The sequence below is a fragment of the Lemur catta genome, chromosome 1 (genome assembly GCF_020740605.2).
Source record: "Lemur catta isolate mLemCat1 chromosome 1, mLemCat1.pri, whole genome shotgun sequence".
Taxonomy (NCBI): domain Eukaryota; kingdom Metazoa; phylum Chordata; class Mammalia; order Primates; family Lemuridae; genus Lemur; species Lemur catta.
The window spans coordinates 280,694,888-280,713,984 of record NC_059128.1 but is presented as its reverse complement, the minus strand read 5'-3'; the positions used below and the strand labels follow the sequence as shown (position 1 = coordinate 280,713,984).

At 44.2% G+C, this 19,097-nt stretch overlaps 1 long non-coding RNA gene across 1 annotated transcript; it reads right to left on the bottom strand.

Annotated features, from left to right (window-relative positions):
• Positions 1-5,564: 5,564 nt before the first annotated feature.
• Positions 5,565-18,967, bottom strand: LOC123630751. The gene is made up of 4 exons (XR_006732754.1): positions 18,881-18,967; positions 10,147-10,176; positions 8,552-8,678; positions 5,565-5,927 (listed from the first exon to the last, which is right to left on the bottom strand). It is a non-coding gene; the product is annotated as an uncharacterized LOC123630751 (long non-coding RNA).
• Between the last annotated feature and the right edge of the window lie 130 nt (positions 18,968-19,097).

Here is a 19,097-nt window from a genome sequence, read left to right as displayed (position 1 = left end):
ACATGGTCGACCTGATGCCTGTAAATTTATGTTTTGAAAATAACTTTTAGCCAGAAGTCATAATCAAACTATTTAACAGCTTCATGTCATGGGGCCACAGGGTGGGAACGGATGGTGGCCAAGCCACTGGACCGGGGTCCAGAGGCCCCCTGCGGAGATGGGTGCTAACCCTTATGATGGAGACGACAGTGTCCCAGGGAGGAGCCAGGGCAGCCTGCAATTTTCCTGCCAAAACACAAGTATTTCAGTATTTTGTTCATCAGTGTGGACAGCCCGGGGCATTCCGGCTGCACATGGGCCCTGTCTCCTGCCCACTCTGCCTTACCGGGTGCCATGATGAACTCTGCCGGCCACCACTCTCCTGAGCCACCCCCCGTGGAGGGGATGAATTGCTACAAAATTCTAAAAAGGCCTAGGTCCCCTCAAAGTTCTTTCTCTCCAAAAGATTCCCGCAGTTGAGGAAAAAGCCAAAATAGCCTGTGGATTTTGTGGAAGTGTTGCTTATTGTGAGTCAACAACACATAAAGAGCTCTATGATTAGCCTAAATTTCTATAAGGTGACAGTAATTATTTCAATAGCAAATGTTGATATCATGGAAAATGCAGCTGGATTTTTAAAAATTCAGCTAATGAGATCATTTGTTTAACGGTAAATGACATGACACACTGGTCAGTGTCCCAGAGCTATAGACTGACCCTTAGGCTTTCCTGTAGCGGGATCAGACCCACTTCAGCGGCCAGGAAGGCTCTCTGATCCCACAGAGGCTCTCAGGAGAATGTAAGGATTCTCCCGCAAATCAAATCAACTTAGCTGTTTGGATAAGCAGCCAAAAATAGTAGGAAAAAGTCATCCTGGTCTTTGGAGTCAAACAGAAAGTCTGAAGCCTGGTTCTACATCTTACTAGCTGTGTGCGCCTAGGCAGGCTGCTTAACTTTCCTGAGCCTCTGTTTCTCCAGTTAGAAATAAAACTGTAAAAATAACACAAATGGCATACAGTTGTTGAAAGGACCAAATATGACAATATATGAAAAAATCTTTTAAAGGGTATCTGGCAATTAGTAAACATACACTAAATATTCATTCCCTTTTCCCACCAAGGTTTTGCCTTCATGCTTAGCCTCAAGGCACCGCGCTCTGGGGCACAAAAATGAATGGGATGTGGATTTTGTCCTCAAAAACCTACAGTCTCAATTTACTACTTGGTATTTACTCAAAAGAAATAAAAACATCCATGCACAAAAATACTTGTCCACAAATGTTTGTGACGGCTTTATTCAAAATATCCCCAAACTATAAATGACTCCAATGTCCATCAACAACAGTATGAATAAACACACTCTGGTAAGGCCATACTCAGCCACAGAGAAGAACAAACTATTAATACTTCTCAGGAATTCCCCCACATGGAGAACCAAGGAGAGGTACGTCCAGGGGCCACTCAGAACCCCCAGTCTTCTCCCGCCTAAATGTTCCACAGAGAAGCTCCCTAAACCACGGAAATCCTACTTCTCACCACCCTGAAACACCCTCAAGGTGTATTTTTAGTGGAGTCGATCTAATATTATTTCAAGGTTTAAATCTCTTTATGAATCAAGTTAAAGGCTGGAGAAAAACATCTCTACTCCTTAGAGAAAAATAAAACCAGGTTGCATTTCTCTCCAATTTATTTTTACTGAGTCTAAGGAGAAATTAGACTATGAATGTGATGTTTTTAATATAAGCTTTGTTTTTCTCTCTAGATAACTTTCGTTTCTTTCCAGGGGCAGACAAACAAATATTTTTTTTAAAAGACTACAGAGAAATATGACCTGCTACAAAACAAACTAAAATTCGTTTCCTAGGACTAAGATGTATTTCAGATCATTAAGTAATCCCCAGCTAGAAGGCAGAAGGAGCCATTCCCTCAGCTGAAAACACCCTGAAGGAACTGGCTGTGACATGGGCACGTCATCGGTGGCAGTTGACAGCTAAGCACCAAATGAGATCTGAGTGTGTCCTTCAGCAGCAGTGGGCAGGATGTACCCAAGGACAGCCAGACTGGAAAAGGCAGGTGGCAATTTTAGTTTTTGCTCCCTGCAACCTAAGACGAAGGATCTGAGGCCTCCGGCCAATGTCTAGAGCTCTGTGGGCTGACGGTGATTCAATTCCCTCTATAACTGCAGCGGGTGGTAGCCACGTGGGCAACCCAAAGAGCTGCAAGAGGAAGGTAATGGAATTGCTGTCTGACGGTTCAACTAAGAAAACAAAGCATGTGGCTCACAGGCAGGAAGCACAAGTCATCTTGCTTCAGAGTCTAAAGGCAGAATGCACGGACGCGAGGAGACCCAGGACGGAGGTGCTCCGAGGGCGAGGTGCACACTGCCCGCTGCCCAGCCGGGCACCGTGGGGGGACGGGGCTGTGGCCAAGGATGGGGAGGGGAGGGCTTGTGGGGGAGGCTGCTCCTGGATTTGGAGAGGGACACAGGTACATCTCAGCTCCAGCTCGGCCATTTCCAGAGAACTGTATGCCCCATGCCTGTTTCCTCATCTGTCAAATGAGGATGGTGTCCACCTCAGCAGGTCACTGCAGCGATTACATGAAGCCCTTAATACAGAGCCCGACTCATGGCAAGCTCTCAATCAGTGTCAGCAAATAAAAATAGTACGGAAGGGCATAACCTGATTTTAATCCTAGAGCGTGGCCTTGATTGACGGGCGTGCGCCTGAGAGCAGGCTTCATTCTCCCGCACTGAGCCGAGCTGAGCCTGCAGGACTCTGGGCTTGCACAGTCCCCGGAGTTGAGTCCCCACCCCACACCCTCTGTGCTACTCACACCCACCTGGCTGAGCCCTTCCCACCTCGAATCGTCCACACCTGAGAACGTTACCGCATCTCTGAACAAACTCTGAATTTCTAGTTTAGAAGACAACTCGACGCATTTTAAAGATTTCCCAACTGGGTTTTTCTACTTCCAAGAAAGTCCTTTCAAAACAAAGAAGTAAAAAGGCCAAGTACCCTAGACAATTTTGAAAGGCATGCCTCTGTTAGGACCATGAATATATTTCCAAATATCTGGACAAATGTTCTGTTAGGACTCAAAGTCTTGCAGCAGGGAAAGATAATCGTCCCCTTCCCCAATCACGGTTCTGTTTATACTTCTATGATGATAGAGCCATTCATGGACTAAAGGAAGATGCTGCATCTTTATCAAAATTGTCAATACGTAATCAGTCCTCCGATGAGTTCAGACTCCTTTTGTATAATGCAAGGGTGCGAGATTCAAACAACCAATGCACGTTTTGCCCAAAATAAGTTGTCCTGGATAAAAGCATTATAAATGAGACACTAATTAATTCACCAATTGGTGTGGAGGGATTTTTGGTTTTCCTCCACCTGGTTGACAAATATCTTATTCTCACCTTCTAATTTCAACGTACAGTACCCAAACTTGGACAGGCGGCCACGGGGCTCGGGGGCAGCAACACCGTATCAAGAAGCTTGTCTTTTGTCACCACCCAGTGGTCACACTCTACTATTTCACGCTCCAAGTGCTTGCACAGGTTTAACAGTGAATTGGGTTTGAGAGAAAACATTGTAAATATTCCCCAAGAACCCTGCAGGCACTCCGTTTCATTCTCTTCCTGCACCTCTCACACTTAATGAGAAAACTACAAACTCAGTGACAATCCTTGTACCAAAGGAATATTTTCATCCAAAGAAACGGAAATTAAACCCTGTAGGGAAAAACAAGGAGTGCGGAGGAAGGAGCATGTATTGTTCAGCGGCTAGAAAAAATGCACTCCGGCTTTTTGTAGTTGCTTTTCTAACTGAAAAAAGATAAGAAATAATTACCTCGAATGTTCAGGCTTCCTTTATACTAACAACTCAAACTCTGAACCTCCATTAGCTTCGGATCATCATAGAATTTTCCCATTATTCTGATCTTTTCTCTTTTTTTTTTTTTCCCCAAAATGATTTTGCTTGTTCACTTAGGGTTTTCTTTTGAATTATTCTTTCTCACATATTCACAATGCTACTTAGTTTCTAGAAGCTTCCTATATTAAAAACTGTGTGGACTTTTTAACTGTATTTTGGTCCACATTTGGAATTTTCCTCACTATACCACTGGATCTATTAACCACTGAAGGTTGGAGTGATGGGTGGAGCTGAAACTAGAAGAACACTGGAACTATTTATATGGTGTTAGATCTAATGATTTTTGCATTTCAATGATATTTTAAAGAATATTAAATGGGAGCAAATAAAGATACTCTTCTAGAACGTTAATTTTCTGATTACAGGAAAACAGGCAATGTAAGAAAAACACTCGATTAAAATAAGTGATCTGATTTGATATCTTTGCTTATTAGCACAAATATTTATTTTCATTTTTAAAAATATGAGAAATACAAGGGAAATTGGCACCTAGCATAATCTATCTCTATCATATTCTATCACAGAAGAGCTAAAAGTCAACCCTAAGCAACAGCAAGAAGCTTAAGGCCTATTTGTGTGTAGAGTTGTTAAAAAAATTATGCAGGTATTTTAGATAGGTCATAACTGAATGCAATGAAATAAAAAGTTGAAATTAATTTTTAATTATATAAATTTCCATTTTACTATACTCTTTTGCCTTATTTTTAGCAAAGAGAGAAATGTTTTTAAAGTTCAATGATTTGGAACAAAATAACCTAATTCTATTCAAAATGCCTCTTTTTGTTACTAGGGTAACAAGAAAAGAGCTGTTTTCTAGAGTTCACGAGAGCCACACGACTTCTGCAACTGTAGAATACATTCCCAGCTGACACAAACAGGCAGACGCAGGAGGGGGAAAGTTGATGGCCGCTCAAGTGGAACTGCCATAATCATCATAAAATACGGAGACAGCACGGCGTGCAGACAATGCTGAAGCAACGCCTGCTGCAGGAAAAACACGAGGAAGAGCACACGTGCAAAATCATACAAGAAAGAAAAGATATCTGTGGGGAGCTGAGGTGGGGCAGGTGAGCAGAGAAACGCCGTCAACCTACCTGGTGTTCACATCATCAGGGCTGGACCAGCTGTTGGTGACCACACGCTCCTGGCCATCCGGTGGCAAAATCGCAGTCTCCGGCTCCGCAGCCACGGCTACAAATCAGTCAACACGGGAGAAACAGAGCAGCCGCTCCCTTCAGCTCAGACACATGTAAAGGGCACTGGGCTGCAAATGTCCCTGTCCTCACCATCATCCCTACACAAGTGGACGGTGGAGTCACAGGCAGATAAGTCTTCCACGACGATGGGCACGGCCAAACGCACAGTACAAAATATGATGGGACTAGACGATCAGTGCAATTTGAAAATGTGGACCAAATAATCAGTGCAACAGAAAACACCCATCCTGATGCAGACAGGAAAGCACCGCTGAGGAGTCAGACTTGGCAACAGACAGATCGAGTTCAGGCGTACACAAGCAGAGACTGTGAATAACGAAATCACGCTCCTTGGGACAAGATCTTTGTCTATTAATCTTTATTTATATGATTGTTCTCTGGAAAGCACTTCATGTTCAAAGCTAATTGTGAGACAAGTAGCATAAGGCACATACAAAGAAATACTTTTATTGTATCACAAAGAGAAGTTCCACACCTTGAAATCGTGTTTTTTCGAGTATTAATAAGAAGGTCTAGTCATGCAAAGCAAAAAAAAAAAAAAAAAAAACAACTTAGCAAAGGCCAAGAATGTCAGTGTCAGGCACATGGAGCTATGCATATGCTATGTTCACATTTAATTTCATACTGCTGTGATTAAGGAGCTATATCCATGTACATCTAACCATGTCAGATAGAGTACGTCCTCGGTGAACCCCGAATGTACTGAGAGAGCTGTGCTAGCTTCAGGCCAAAGTATTTCGTAGAGTTTGGTTTGTGGGGAGACATTTGAAATGTTGCTTCACGGCTTGGGTTTTCTAGAAGAAAGGGGAAATGTTAGGGAAAGACTGTTAAAGAGAGATAGACAATGTTTACCTCAAGCTTCACTATTTAAATAATAAGGAAAGTATTGCCTTTTATTCTATAAACCACTAGTCATCATTTGATTTGTTCCCCCATGCAAGGACAGGAAAATAAATTTTTCTCATGGAAAACCAAGCAGGTGTATATCCTTTCTCTGTACTGACACATACCACACACCATAAGGGGGTCAACATCTCGATTATAATTTCCCGCTGCTTTTTCATGGAAAGTAAAGAGGCTGAATTTACAGCTTAGTCCTGGAGGAGGAAATTTCAATGGTCCTTGGCTAGTCTAGAGGATAGCACTAAGTGGCAACCTTCGGGGATGTAAAATCCAGAGTCTCATATTGTACATTATTTGTCCTGGGACTTAACCATCAATTCGGATTCTGACTCCAATTCCAAACATGGGAAATGAGAATTCTTCCATAGTTCCATTCATTGCCATGTTCTGCCTAAAATCGTCTTCTCAAATAAGATGCACAGACTATCCATGAGCTATGAGATGGGTTTGTCTTTGGAAGCCAGATGGTTTGCAGAATGCCTGGTTGCAGCTTCATGCAGCATTTTAAAGAAGGTTATTGAATCTCTCCAGGGGTCAAGGGTGGGATTTAGGGGCTGCCTGGTTCACTCCTTCACTGTCAGGCATTTTGGCCTCACAGCAGACTATTATGTACTGGATTCCAAACTAGAACCATCACAGAAACAGGCACAATGTGCTAGGCACAGCTGTACTTTTCTTTTTCTTTTTCTTTTTTTTTTTTTTTGGAATTGGCCTATAAAGAGCCGTCTGTCCACATTAAGGACTCTCTCTCAGCTGTGCCATTTCACATTGAATACTTTTTTATAATTATCACATTAAAATTGCATAATTTTTAAAGCACTTTCCAAGCAGAGTGAACAGATACAGACTTAAACAGTATGTATGAGTCTTTTACTGTGGGTTTTGCTGTGTTTTGTTTCTGGTATGAGGATAAATATCAGCATATTTTCATTTCCTACTATTCTGCAGGTAGAATTTCTTAAAAGTAGATTTGGCAGTTTAATTTTTTTCAAAAATGGGTTCCAACCCATTCCATAGAAATGGAATCATGACCAAAGTGACAAGCAGTAGTCCCTGAAGTAGAGTTTTTCGTGTCCAGAGCATGAATGAAATCATCGGGAAGACATCAAATCATGGGCTAGACTCACTTTGTAATTTAAGCAAATGCATGATAAAACATTTATGGTCTAATAACAAACTGTGATGACAACTCTCACCAGCTCCAAGATGCCCGAAAAATATATTAAGCAGTTTTTATATTATCTTTTTATTTGTAAGCATATAAAGAAGGGAGGTCCCTACTATTCAAATTGGTCTTTCGTGCACAGAACATTGCTATTTGCTAGCCAATATCTACAGAGCACCAGGGATTCCTCTTCTTTCTCCAGGAGAACCCTTCTGTCCACCTTGTCTGGACAGACACCAAGTGTTATCCCAGACCTTAACTGTGCTTGTGGGTGCGTAGTCCCTCACTGTCGCCTTCCTGGCTGCCCAAGAGAAACAGCCAAAAACTCTGACATTTTTCAGTGGAGGCATCATATGGACAGTAAGGAACTAAAAAACTTGTTTTAATTTAAATTTTTTTTAAAAAACTCTTATAGCACTAGAGCAAAACTATAAGCATTGCTGCCCTAGAGAATAAACTACCACCTCAAATTCAGTTGCAAGACCATGTTACTATGAATACAACATATACATAGGTGTGTGCCAAATATCTGGTAAAGCCAGATATTTTTATACCACTTAACGGTCTTCAGGTGTTTCCATACATACTGTCTTATCTATAAGCCTTACAATATTTAAGCATACCCTCATGTCCTCAGTATCCATTATCATCAGATTCTATCATCTCATTAACCCTTAATAAGTATGAATTATGTGGCACTTATCAAACTGTTAAGAGTAACAATTATTTTTGTTACAAGCAGCAAAAGCTTACTTGTCAAAGATACCTAAAGTGACTTCACCATAATCCAGTGTTTCTACAGGAGTGTTCTGGTTAATATTTAATAAATGAAAATGTAATATCAAGCACTTATGACTAAATCTCTGGCAGCAATAATTTCCCTGCATGAATCAAGAGTCAACTTTGTGATTTTTTTAGTGTTATAATTTATTGGCATCATTCTGAACATCACTTTTCAGTCCCCTCCAGATGTGCAAGTGTTCAGTAGAGGAGTCTAGATAATAGAGTGATGATAAGAGAACACTTGCTGAGCCTTCCCTTAAATCAAAGTTACATAGAGTAACAGGAGGAAGCAAAATAAAACTCTTCCTTGCCTCGAAGGTACACCTTTTCTAGAAATCCTATCGCCCGCAGCCCTCCGTGCGAGAGCCCAAGAACTGGGCCCGCTGAAGGTCGCCAGCCCTGCAGCTCTAGAAAGGGGCGTGGCCACCGCCAAGGTGCACAGAGCCAGTCCTGGGAAGGGAGGCAGGTGGCTGTGATTGGGATGCCCTTTCTCTATTCCCAAGTAAGCATAACGCAGCTCACATCCTGTAACAAACAGGTGCTGCAGCCCCGGAATTCTGTAGCTACCTGGAAACGTGGAAGAAATTGAGCGTGGAAAGGCCTAAGAATCTTCTCCTTCCTCTCCTGGCTCCTCTTCTTCAGCTTCCTCTTCCTCTGCTTCCCCTTCTGCTCCCTCCTCGGTTATTTCTTCCGTCTTGTTTTAACCAAAATGGCATTGTTATCGAGAAGCGTAAGGGCCAAAGATACAGAAATGGGAAAAAGAATATAAAATCTCAGACTAGAGTTGAGAGCCCCCCCACACATACCACACACCCCACACACAGACACTACACCACACATACACCCATACACACACCCCACACAACACACACACACAAACACACAGACATCATCCTTCAAAACACAGGCTTCACAATCTGGAATCGTGCCTCAGAACAGCGCCTTCATTCTAATCTATCATGATTTCTCTTAAGCATACTCTTTACTCATCTTAACAAACTATTGTCATCAAATAACCTTTACAAATTCAGAAGGTATATAGTTAGAAGAATAAAATACAAAAAGAATCTCAGCAAATAGAATTTTGTCGGAAAGGATAAGCTTTTAAATGTATGAGTTGGTTATATTTTGTTGTACCAAGCTAATTTCTTCAAGCCAAAGTTATCAGCAGCCTGTACATAAAATCTGGAATGAATTCCAAGTTAATAATATGTTTTTGTCCTATTTTTATATATAAAAACAGGATTTTCAAAAGCGGAAGCTTGCCTAACAGGAGAGAAACAAAAGAAATAATTATTGGAAAGATATAACTTGTAAATAATGAAAACTCATGATGTAGAATAAGTTAGAAATAAGCTTTAGGTCTAAGAATAGGGATTAGTTTGATATATTAACATTAAAAATAAAGCCACAGATCTATATTTACTACTCTCCCAAAGTACAGATACATTACACGAAAAAAAAAGTAGATTTTATGAAAGAGTATTCACCAAGATTTGATAATCACATGTGCGTGTGTGTGGATAGCTGCTAGTGGTTATCTCTGGGTAAGGGGGTTTGTAAGCTATTTTAATTTTCTTCTTTTATCTGTATTTTCTAAATCTTCCATAAAGATCATGAATTATTTTATAATTTCAATAATTAACAAGAGTTGTTTTGGGAGGATTTCTTCTGACATTTGGGACTTTAATGTTGATGACCCTGTGTTGAAACACCTAGACAATACACGAGACTTTTGGTAAATTATTCTCCCTATCCTTGTGTTCTCAACTTTTATTGACTTCTCTGATTAGCATTTTAAAGTGATTAATCCAAAAATGTTCAAAAACATAAAAGCGGGCAGGAGAAGGAATCTCCACTGACTGCCCTGGCCCAGCCTGGCCTGCGGCCAGTGAGAAGCCACCGAACACACCTGCAGCCCAGGGGCCCGGGAAAGGGTCCTGGCCAAGCCCTGTCTCTCTTCCCACCTCCCCTGGACACATTTTCCTCAGCTTACGGCCCTTCTCAGCAGGCTAAAGGGGGATTTTCTGGGTGTGTGGGTTGCATCAGCGCCCATATCTTACGAAGAACAAGGGGACCGTGGCTAAAGCTGAAATCCTCTCACCTAAAAGATGTTTTAGTCAAGCTGATTAAGCAAAACTACTAAAGACGACAGACCGTACCTCTTCTGTTGCTGTCTCTCCCTCTTCTTCCTTTGGTTCATAAATAGAAATTAAAGAAAGAAACATGAATTCAAGTAAATTTTAAGTTGAATCTGAAAATGAAGCAAACTATAACAAAATACAAGCTAATCAAAATAAATAGCATATTAATTTATCCATAAAATATGAAAATAGCAAAGATATGATAACTAGGTGATCCCTATTTATTTCATGCTTTTTTTTTTTTTTTTTTTTTGAGACAGAGTCTTGCTCTATCGCCTTGGCTAGAGTGCAGTGGTGTCATCACAGCTCACAGCGACCTCAAACTCCTGGGCTCCAGCGATCCTCCTGCCTCAGCCTCCCGAGTAGCTGGGACTACAAGCATATGCCACAACACCTGGCTTATTTTTTTATTTTTAGTAGAGACAGGGTCTCCTCTTGCTTATGCTGGTCTTGTACTCCTGATCTCAAGCTATCCTCCAGCCTCGGCCTCCCAGAGTGCTAGGATTACAGGTGTGAGCCACTGTGCTTGGCCTGTTTCATGCATTATATTTCAAGCTCTTGGAATATTAGGAGATTAAAGACATTTTCCCCATCACTCGTCATTATCATTAATTAATTACTCAAGATGTAATTAATTGGTAATATTGCTTAGTAATATGTACAATTCTGTCTCTGTTTCCAACACACCACAGATCTGTAGTGCTATCTAGTAAAATTCAGACAGTATATGCAAGCAATTAAAAATTTTGAACAAAAATGTCTTTTCTGCCTTTATGCCCCCATAAGGATGCCTTTACTTCAGCTTTGAACCAATTAATAAAAGTAGAAAAAAAAAAGTTTTCCTCTATTTGAAAAAAATGATAACTTTTCTAAACCACACAGTGTTTAAATACTGATTTCTGGGTAAAGAAAAAAACTTGCAAGGCACATGTGAGTAGGGTCACCAAAAACTCAAACACGTCTCTACTCTGCAAGCTGCCAACCCAGATCAAAGCAAGACGACCAGGTTACATCTCCTAAAAATGCAACTCCAAGAAGGAAATAAAAGCATTTCCATCCCTTCCCAAAATGGTTCAGGGGCCAGTGATAAAATGATAAACCTCCCCAGGGCCAGAGTGCTACAATGGCTTTAATTAAGTAGAGAGATGTGGTTCTTAAGAGCAGTCCCTAAAAACTTCTAATGCCCCACAACTTAGGCAGTGAGCTCAGGGAACCAAGAGCGGGAGGCGTCGAAAGCAACCCTGCAGTCACACGTATCTTCTCACCCTTCTTTGGGCAGATGAGGGCACTGAGGCCACGAAGCGACGTCACCTGCTGAAGGTCACAGGGCAAGTAATCAACAGCACTGGGACTTGCTCTGCGTCTCCCGATCCTTCCTACTCCACAGGCTGCCTCCCAAGTCAGCACAGACGGCAAGTCACAGACGCCCACACACTGCCGCCTCACGGCTCGGCCTGTTCCGGAACGACACCCCCGGATTGCTGAGGCTGCCCCTGAATGGGAAAGCTGACAGAGCTGGCCAGGTCCGAGTCAGGCCAGAAGGATTTTGTCAGCACTAACCTTTGCGTTAAACCCCAAAGTGACACGCCAGGTCTTAGTGTTAAAATAATATCCAAGGAAACGGAGTCCGGCACTTGTTGCAAAATCTGGGTGTTGCTTCCACGGTGATGTTTCCTGCCTGGTCCTGCCACATCCCGTCCCTCCCCTGCCATGACTGCCACCCCTGCTCACCTGGGCTGCGGAAAGGAGCCCCTGAGGAGCGATCGTCACCTCCGCTGGTCTCCCTCCTCTCCCATCTGCTCTACCCTGTGGCCAAACGGCAACAAACCTCACCGCGCTGCCCTCGTGTTTAGAAACTTCTATCTTCTCAAGATAGATCTATACTCCTTGGAATGGATAAGAGACCACCTGGCCCTGCTTCCCCTCTGGCCCCACCTCTCAGCACTCTGTACTTCAGCCGTCCTGAATCACATGCAACTTCTCACGTCGGCCACAGGTCAAAATGACAGTTCCAAGGAAGAGTTTCCTAACCCACAAAGTTCAGTCAGGGGAACTTCTTATTTGCTCCCATAATCATCACTGCTTATCTGTCGCCCTAACGAGTCTGTGTGCTTGGGGGCATGACCTGTGTCTCACTCATTTGGGGATCCCCAGGGCACAGCCACTGTCTGGAACCAAGGTACGAGCTCAATAAACGTGTGTTAATGATTGGCTGCGAGAACAGGTGCAATCTGCTGTTGACTCTTTGTATCTCAAAGAATGTTAACTTTCTTCTTAGCCACGTGGGATCAGATTAAAATTCACCATATGCAGCATAGATTTACTGATTATGTCAAGTTTTACATTCTTCCAAATCTAGTTATTGTTATTAACTGTATTCAGCTGAAACAAATGAACTAACCAGATACACGCTATTAACAAAATGGGGTCAACCTGACAGCTAGCCTGGAGGGCAGGAGCAAGTCTAACGGAACATAAGTCTCAGCTTTTACAGGTGAGCTCACAATTGCAGAGGGATCTAACTAGCACTCTTTATCAATATTCGAATTGACCTTAATTTCTTGAAAGATGTGTTAAGTAGAGAAAGTAAGTGTTCAGAGAATTTATAGAAATGCTTGGACTCAGAAGGTCAGGTAAGCTTTGGAGGACTTTGCATCATCTGTCTCTGCCAGAACATAAGCTCCAGGGAGTGGGGACTTTGTCATTTTTGTTGCTTCCTCCCCAGTCCCTGGAATTGTGCCTGGCACATGGCAGCACTCAATCTGTCCATAAAATCTTGAATGAACACATTTATGGAATGCTATCCTGCTTCAAATCCCTCTCGGGATGAGGTGGAATATGTTAATTAAAAAAAAAACTTACACTTTCAATCTTAGCTCACAGAATTATAAATTATCAGAATTGGGCCTATCCTTAAAAGTTATCTATGTAAAATGTTTGAATTAATTTTTATGGTTGGCCAATAATTGTATTGATAAAAGCCCATTTATTTAAAGATAATTAAGCCAAGGCCGGGCACGGTGGCTCACGCCTGTAATCCTAGCACTCTGGGAGGCCGAGGCGGGTGGATCGCTCGAGGTCAGGAGTTCGAGACCAGCCTGAGCAAGAGCGAGACCCCGTCTCTACTAAAAATAGAAAGAAATTATCTGGCCAACTAAAAATATATATAGAAAAAAATCAGCCGGGCATGGTGGCGCATGCCTGTAGTCCCAGCTACTAGGGAGGCTGAGGCAGTGGGATCACTTAAGCCCAGGAGTCTGAGGTTGCTGTGAGCCAGGCTGACGCCACGGCACTCACTCTAGCTGGGGCAACAGAGCAAGACTCTGTCTCAAAAAAAAAAAAAAAAGATAATTAAGCCAAGATCTGGCAAGATCTTAGGACAAGGTATGAACTGTTAACTTGAGAGAGCATCCACCTTAAAATAATTTCACCTTTTTGTTCTTCTGAGAAAGCTAGAAAGGGGAAGCAGGAAGTCTTAGAAGCGTCCACAGCAGCTATTTTCACTGGGAACTTGGCCAGGGAAGCAGGCTGCTGACGTGGCACGTGGCCAGAACTAAGGACAAGTGTCAGTGGTGGTGAGTGTCAGGCAGTGGTCGGTGGGGACAGGTGGCCAGTGTGGGAGACCTGTGAGGGCAGCTGGCCTCAGCATGGCAGGGGCTGAGAGGACAGGAGCAGGGTCCTCTCAAGCTTCAGACACGCCAGGGACCCAGCCTGGGACTTGCAAACTGCTCTCGCAAACCAATACCAATGTTTGCCACTTGGAAGAGGAACGTCCCTCAAGCCTGCTGTTGGAGAAAGCCAAGAGGGGTGATTTACAGACCATAATCATGTCATCAATCAAGCCAAGGGCTTACAGATTCTTGGATTGGATAACTGGGTTTGCAAAGCATACAATTTAAAATCATTTTACCTTGCTAGTAATATAATTTCACTTGAGCACAACCAAACACAAACATGAACAAGTTGCAACGTTTCTAGCATCTTATAAAGTTATGATGTCCCTGGTCTGCAATTCCTTTCCTGGAGAGTGCCCAGAAGCTGAGATGACCTTCTGCCGTCCTCCCTTCCTCCTCACAAACCTCCCCTCTCCTCCTCAGCCCCTCGCCCCCCTGTGGGTCACCAGACCAGGGCCCATGAGGTCCCCTTTTTCCTGAAGTTACCAGGTAAGATCTTCCCAGGCACGAAGTGACGGTCTCTTCAGTGTTCACCTCCCCGGCCTCCCAAACGCTGCCCCAGTCTGTTATCAGTTGGGGAATATACATCTTGGCATCCTGTGTTTAAGAACAGGCAGCTGGGCATGGTGGTCCACACCTGTAATCCTAGCACTCAGGGAGGCCAAGGCGGGAGGATTACTTGAGGGCAGGAGTTCGAGACCAGCCTCAGCAAAAGTGAGACGCCGTCTCTACTAAAAATAGAAAGAATTAGCCAGGCAACCAAAATAGAAAAAATTAAAATAGAAAAATTAGCCGAGTGTGGTGGCACACACCTGTAGTCCCAGCCACTCGGGAGTCTGAGGCAGGAGGATCACTTGAGCCTGGGAGTTTGAGGTTGCGGTGAGCTAGGCTGGGGAGGTGGTCAGGGGACATCCATATCATTAAAGGAGATAATGGTTTCTGTTTCCATCTCCGTTTTTTAATCAATGTGAAACACTTAGGTAAATATCCTTCTACATTAAACAGAATGGTCGCAGTGCTTACTCGTGTGCACTGAGGGTGCACGTGTAACAGCGAAATCAGGTGAGCACTGACCAGTCACTTACCCGGTTCATCACCCAGCTGAACACTGCCAGCTGCCAGAGGAGGGTCTTGGTTTGTTTCTGTTGTTTACCATTGCATACTTTAAAATTGTTTTTAACACAAAAATGAATTCAGGTTAAAAAGCAGTGAAAACTGAGTAGGGTTTGTGGTTTAGTGAACAGAAATACACCAACCAAGTCACACTCCTGGTTTTGCTGTTGTACTACGGCCAGATGGGATGTCACCACTGTGGGAAGCCGGGTGAACGGCACGCAGGACTCCGATATCTTTGCGACTTTCTGTGAATCTATAATTATTCTGGAACAAAATGTTTTAAAAATGTTTTTGTTCCTTCGCATAACAAGTGTGGCTGAATGCCAGGACATGAGTGTCTGTTTTGTTCTTCCTACTACACAGAGCTTGGCAGGGGGAGTACGAGTTCTTTTCTCTCCCGCACTCCACCTACTGGTTCCGGCTCCCCAGCCCTAGGAAAGAAATTATAGGCCCTGTTTTTCAAAACCCTGGGCTAACAGCGACAATGAAGCAAGGTGGGCTCTGAAAACAAAAGAGCTTGGGACTCGGGGCTGGGAGTTGGCAAGACTGAAGCGGCCAGACTGAGGAGAGAAGGGGCTTCAAGGAGGGCACTGCCCAGGCCCTGCCCACACACAGAAGCCGAGCCGGGGGCCATGGGGGCATTTCAGGCAGCACCTGGGCACTCTGCAGGGGTGCCAGCACCTGCAGTCAGAGGGCCAGCCGCTGCGAGGGGCAGGTGCGTGTCCAGCCAGAGCAGAGGGCCTGACCCACGCCGAGGGACAGGCAGCAGAAAGGCCACCTCGGACAAAGAACCAGAGCCCATTCCTGCCTGGTCACCACTGGTGACTCCACAATGGCCGTAAGACCCCAGGAAGGAGAGGGTCTCACACCCCACCTGGCCTGAATTTCTTGCCACCCTCAAGGTGGGGCATGAAGTGGGAAGAGGGACAGTTAGAGAAGTAAAGAAAGCTGACGTCCCCTGCCCGTGAACTCAGAAGCAAATGTAGGCCAGCTAATGTCCTCAGCTTCACATCCATCACGGGGTGTCGGCTAAGGTGGGGAGCGCAGGGCACCCCAGTGTCTAACTACGAGCCAGGAGGAGCAAAAAGGACAAATCCACAGAATCGCCTCAAGACAGTTTTCGACAGAGCCAGAGGGGTTAAAGCCTTAGATTTACCTAAGTGTGACATCCAGATGAAACTACCAGGTGGGTCTAGTACTTTGAAAATCAGTGTTCAAAAAGCACAGAGATCGAACCTGCTTTTCTGATTACACACAAGCCTGTCTACGCCTAGGCTGCGCCGTGAGCAGTGAAGTCATTACAAACAGCCTGAGATGTCGTCCCATCTCAACCTTTAAAACCAAACCCAAACGCCATAAAGACAAACCAGTAGGTTCTTTAAGCCCAAAATGCAAGCAAGCATTCTCAATACCAGATAGTTTCTGCCTCCTTTTATAATTTTCAGTTTTAGTCTATTTTCACACATATTCATGAAAGCTAACCATATTATGTTACTTTTCATTTATTTAATGACAAATCATGGGGTTTTTTCCTATTTAATTGAATTAAAGCAAGTCAAGGAGCAAGTGTCACTTGTCAAATGAGAAACAGAATCTGTATTTATATGGAATAAATATTATCAAGCGGTTGAAGAGTGATAATATAATGTTAATAATATATTTGTAAGGCTGGTGGCAGGTACTCCTCCCTTCCCTAATGAAAAAAGAAGAAGCCCCTCCTATTCCTCAATACCCGCCCCAAAACTGAAACAAAGAAATTCCTTACTCCTCGCACCGACATCTACTGGCCAAAGAAGCTCCCACCTCCCATCCCTAAAAACGTATATAAACCCACTCAGACTTCTGGGCAGGGCAGCTTCTCTGGTTCCACTCGTGGGACTGTGAGGTTCGCCTGGGTCCCTCTCTCGGGGACTCGTTACCCCCACCCGGGAGCGCCCCAATAAAGCCTCTTTACTTATCCCTTTCAACTCTGCTCGTCTTTCTTTCTCTGGCGCCGGCCACTCCAAAAAACCTTACAGTATTCACCCACAATAAAAGTATCTTTCACTTAACGGTCATTTCTTCATCATAGCCTATCCAAAAATAACTAAAATGATTTTTAAAATTCCTTTCAGGATTCACAAGATTATAATTTACTTTGTCAAGGGTTCACGAGTTTTAAAAGTAGTCACAAAGAGAACCGCCAAGCTGGTTAACCCATTGCTTCATAGAACTAACCCAGCCCAGCGGTGGAGCAGCTGAATCAAAGCCTGCCCTGCTGTCGCCAGAGGTATCTGATGATAAAAGTGCTACCTTCCTCTGGTCTCAGGGGGCAGAGGGGTTGGGCTGTAATATCTTTCATCTTTGTCGCTATGTCACAAACAAGCAAACTGAACTCCAAAGTAACAATCAATAATACTGTAAGAGTACATTAGGCAATTCATGCAAAGTTCAAATTGTAAAACACAGATTTTTTTTAAAAATACAAGATAATGAAACTATCACTGTATTTAATTTTCAAAGTATTATTCCTGAATTTTACAGACTGCCATGAAACTCCATCTAACTTCTAGGTTAAGACTGAGGATTTTGGACAGGCATGGTGGCTCACACCTGTAATCCTAGCACTCTGGGAGGCTGAGGCGGGAGGATCGCTTGAGCTCAGGAGTTCGAAAGCAGCCTGAGCAAGAATGAGACCCCATCTCTACAAAAAAAAAATAGCAAAATGAGCCAGCATGGTGGCATGCTCCTATAGTCCCAGCTACTCAGGGGGCTGAGGCAGAGGGATCTCTTGAGACCAGGAGCTGGAGGTTGCTGTGAGCTAGGCTGACACCACTGCACTCTATCCAGGGTGACAGAGTGAGATTCTGTCTCAAAAAAAAAATAAAATAAAAAAAATTGAAGATTCTGTCTGTCTTCAAAACAAAAAACTTCAGAGTTGTAAATTATCAAGATTTTGAAATAGCAATCTATGCTCAATATAAGGCTAAACAGGAGGAAATTTGCTACCCTGGCCCCTCCCAAATTTAAATCCCCAAAGATAAAAACAAATGGATGCCCAGCCCCGCACGCCCACTTTCCACGGTGTGGCTGTCAGTCTCAGCCCCTTCCTAGCCACGTTCTATCTGCTGGGATGAGGGTCCAACTCTGTAAAAGCTTCCACACCTCTCCTGGAATTAATAAACACGCAGACCACCGGGGTTTGATAAACAGTCTTTGCTACAACTGGCCCAGTGGAGAAACCCACTGCTATTGTGCTACGGGGAGGCTCCACCGGACGCCTGCACCCCCAACCCCGGCCCCTGGGGCTCCCTCTGCAGCCAAGGCCTCCCTGTGTGCGGCTTCTCATCACATTTGCAGAATTCCTTGAATAAGTGGCCCATCCGGTCCCCCATTGTCTGATGCTTACAGAACCACAGTCTCCCTCCCCTACCCCAACCTTATCCCACTGCCCGTGAATGGGAGCTCCTTTAGAATTAACCATGTAACTTCGCTGGGATCTGCTGTTTCCCTGATTGGACTTGAATCTAGTGTCAGTTTCCCTCCCCAAGGCCCCCTTTTTATCCTCCAGTTCCTGTTGTCTTCCCGCAGATATGCGCCCCCCCAGCTCTGCTTCCCCGCTAGGCAGGGCTCTGGGCTGGGTGTGCGCTAGGAGTCGGTCCTTAATCCTGACCAAGCAGTAAGGTTGGTAAGGTAAAGAACATGCACCGGCCTAACCATAGCAACGCCACGACAAATTAGAAAGCCCGTCTAGCCGGCTGCCTCCAGCCTGGACTCAGGGTCCTTCCACTGTCCTTCCTTTAGCCCTCTCCGCACCTGGACCACAGGGTTAGCGCACAGGTGAGGATTACCTGCCTCCGCCCCGCTGAACTCCCAGCCCCTCACTTCCTCACTGCTGTGTGCCCATGTCGAGCAGCAGAAGCCCAGTAAGTGCCGAACGGAGCGGAATCCAAGGAAACCAGCATGAAAAAGCAAACACTCACCTTCTGGGGTCCAGGGAGGTTGCCGGCATCTTCTCCATCCGCTTTTTGTGCCTCATTCTCTCCACTGTCTTCAGCCTTCTCTGTGCCCTGGTCAGAAAGGAAACCCAGGATGTCACTCACCTTAGAGAAGCTCCCGAGGAGAAACCAGGCCACCACGATGTGGCTTTCTTATTTAGGGACGTAACACATAAATGAAGCAAACACAGACCTCCTATTT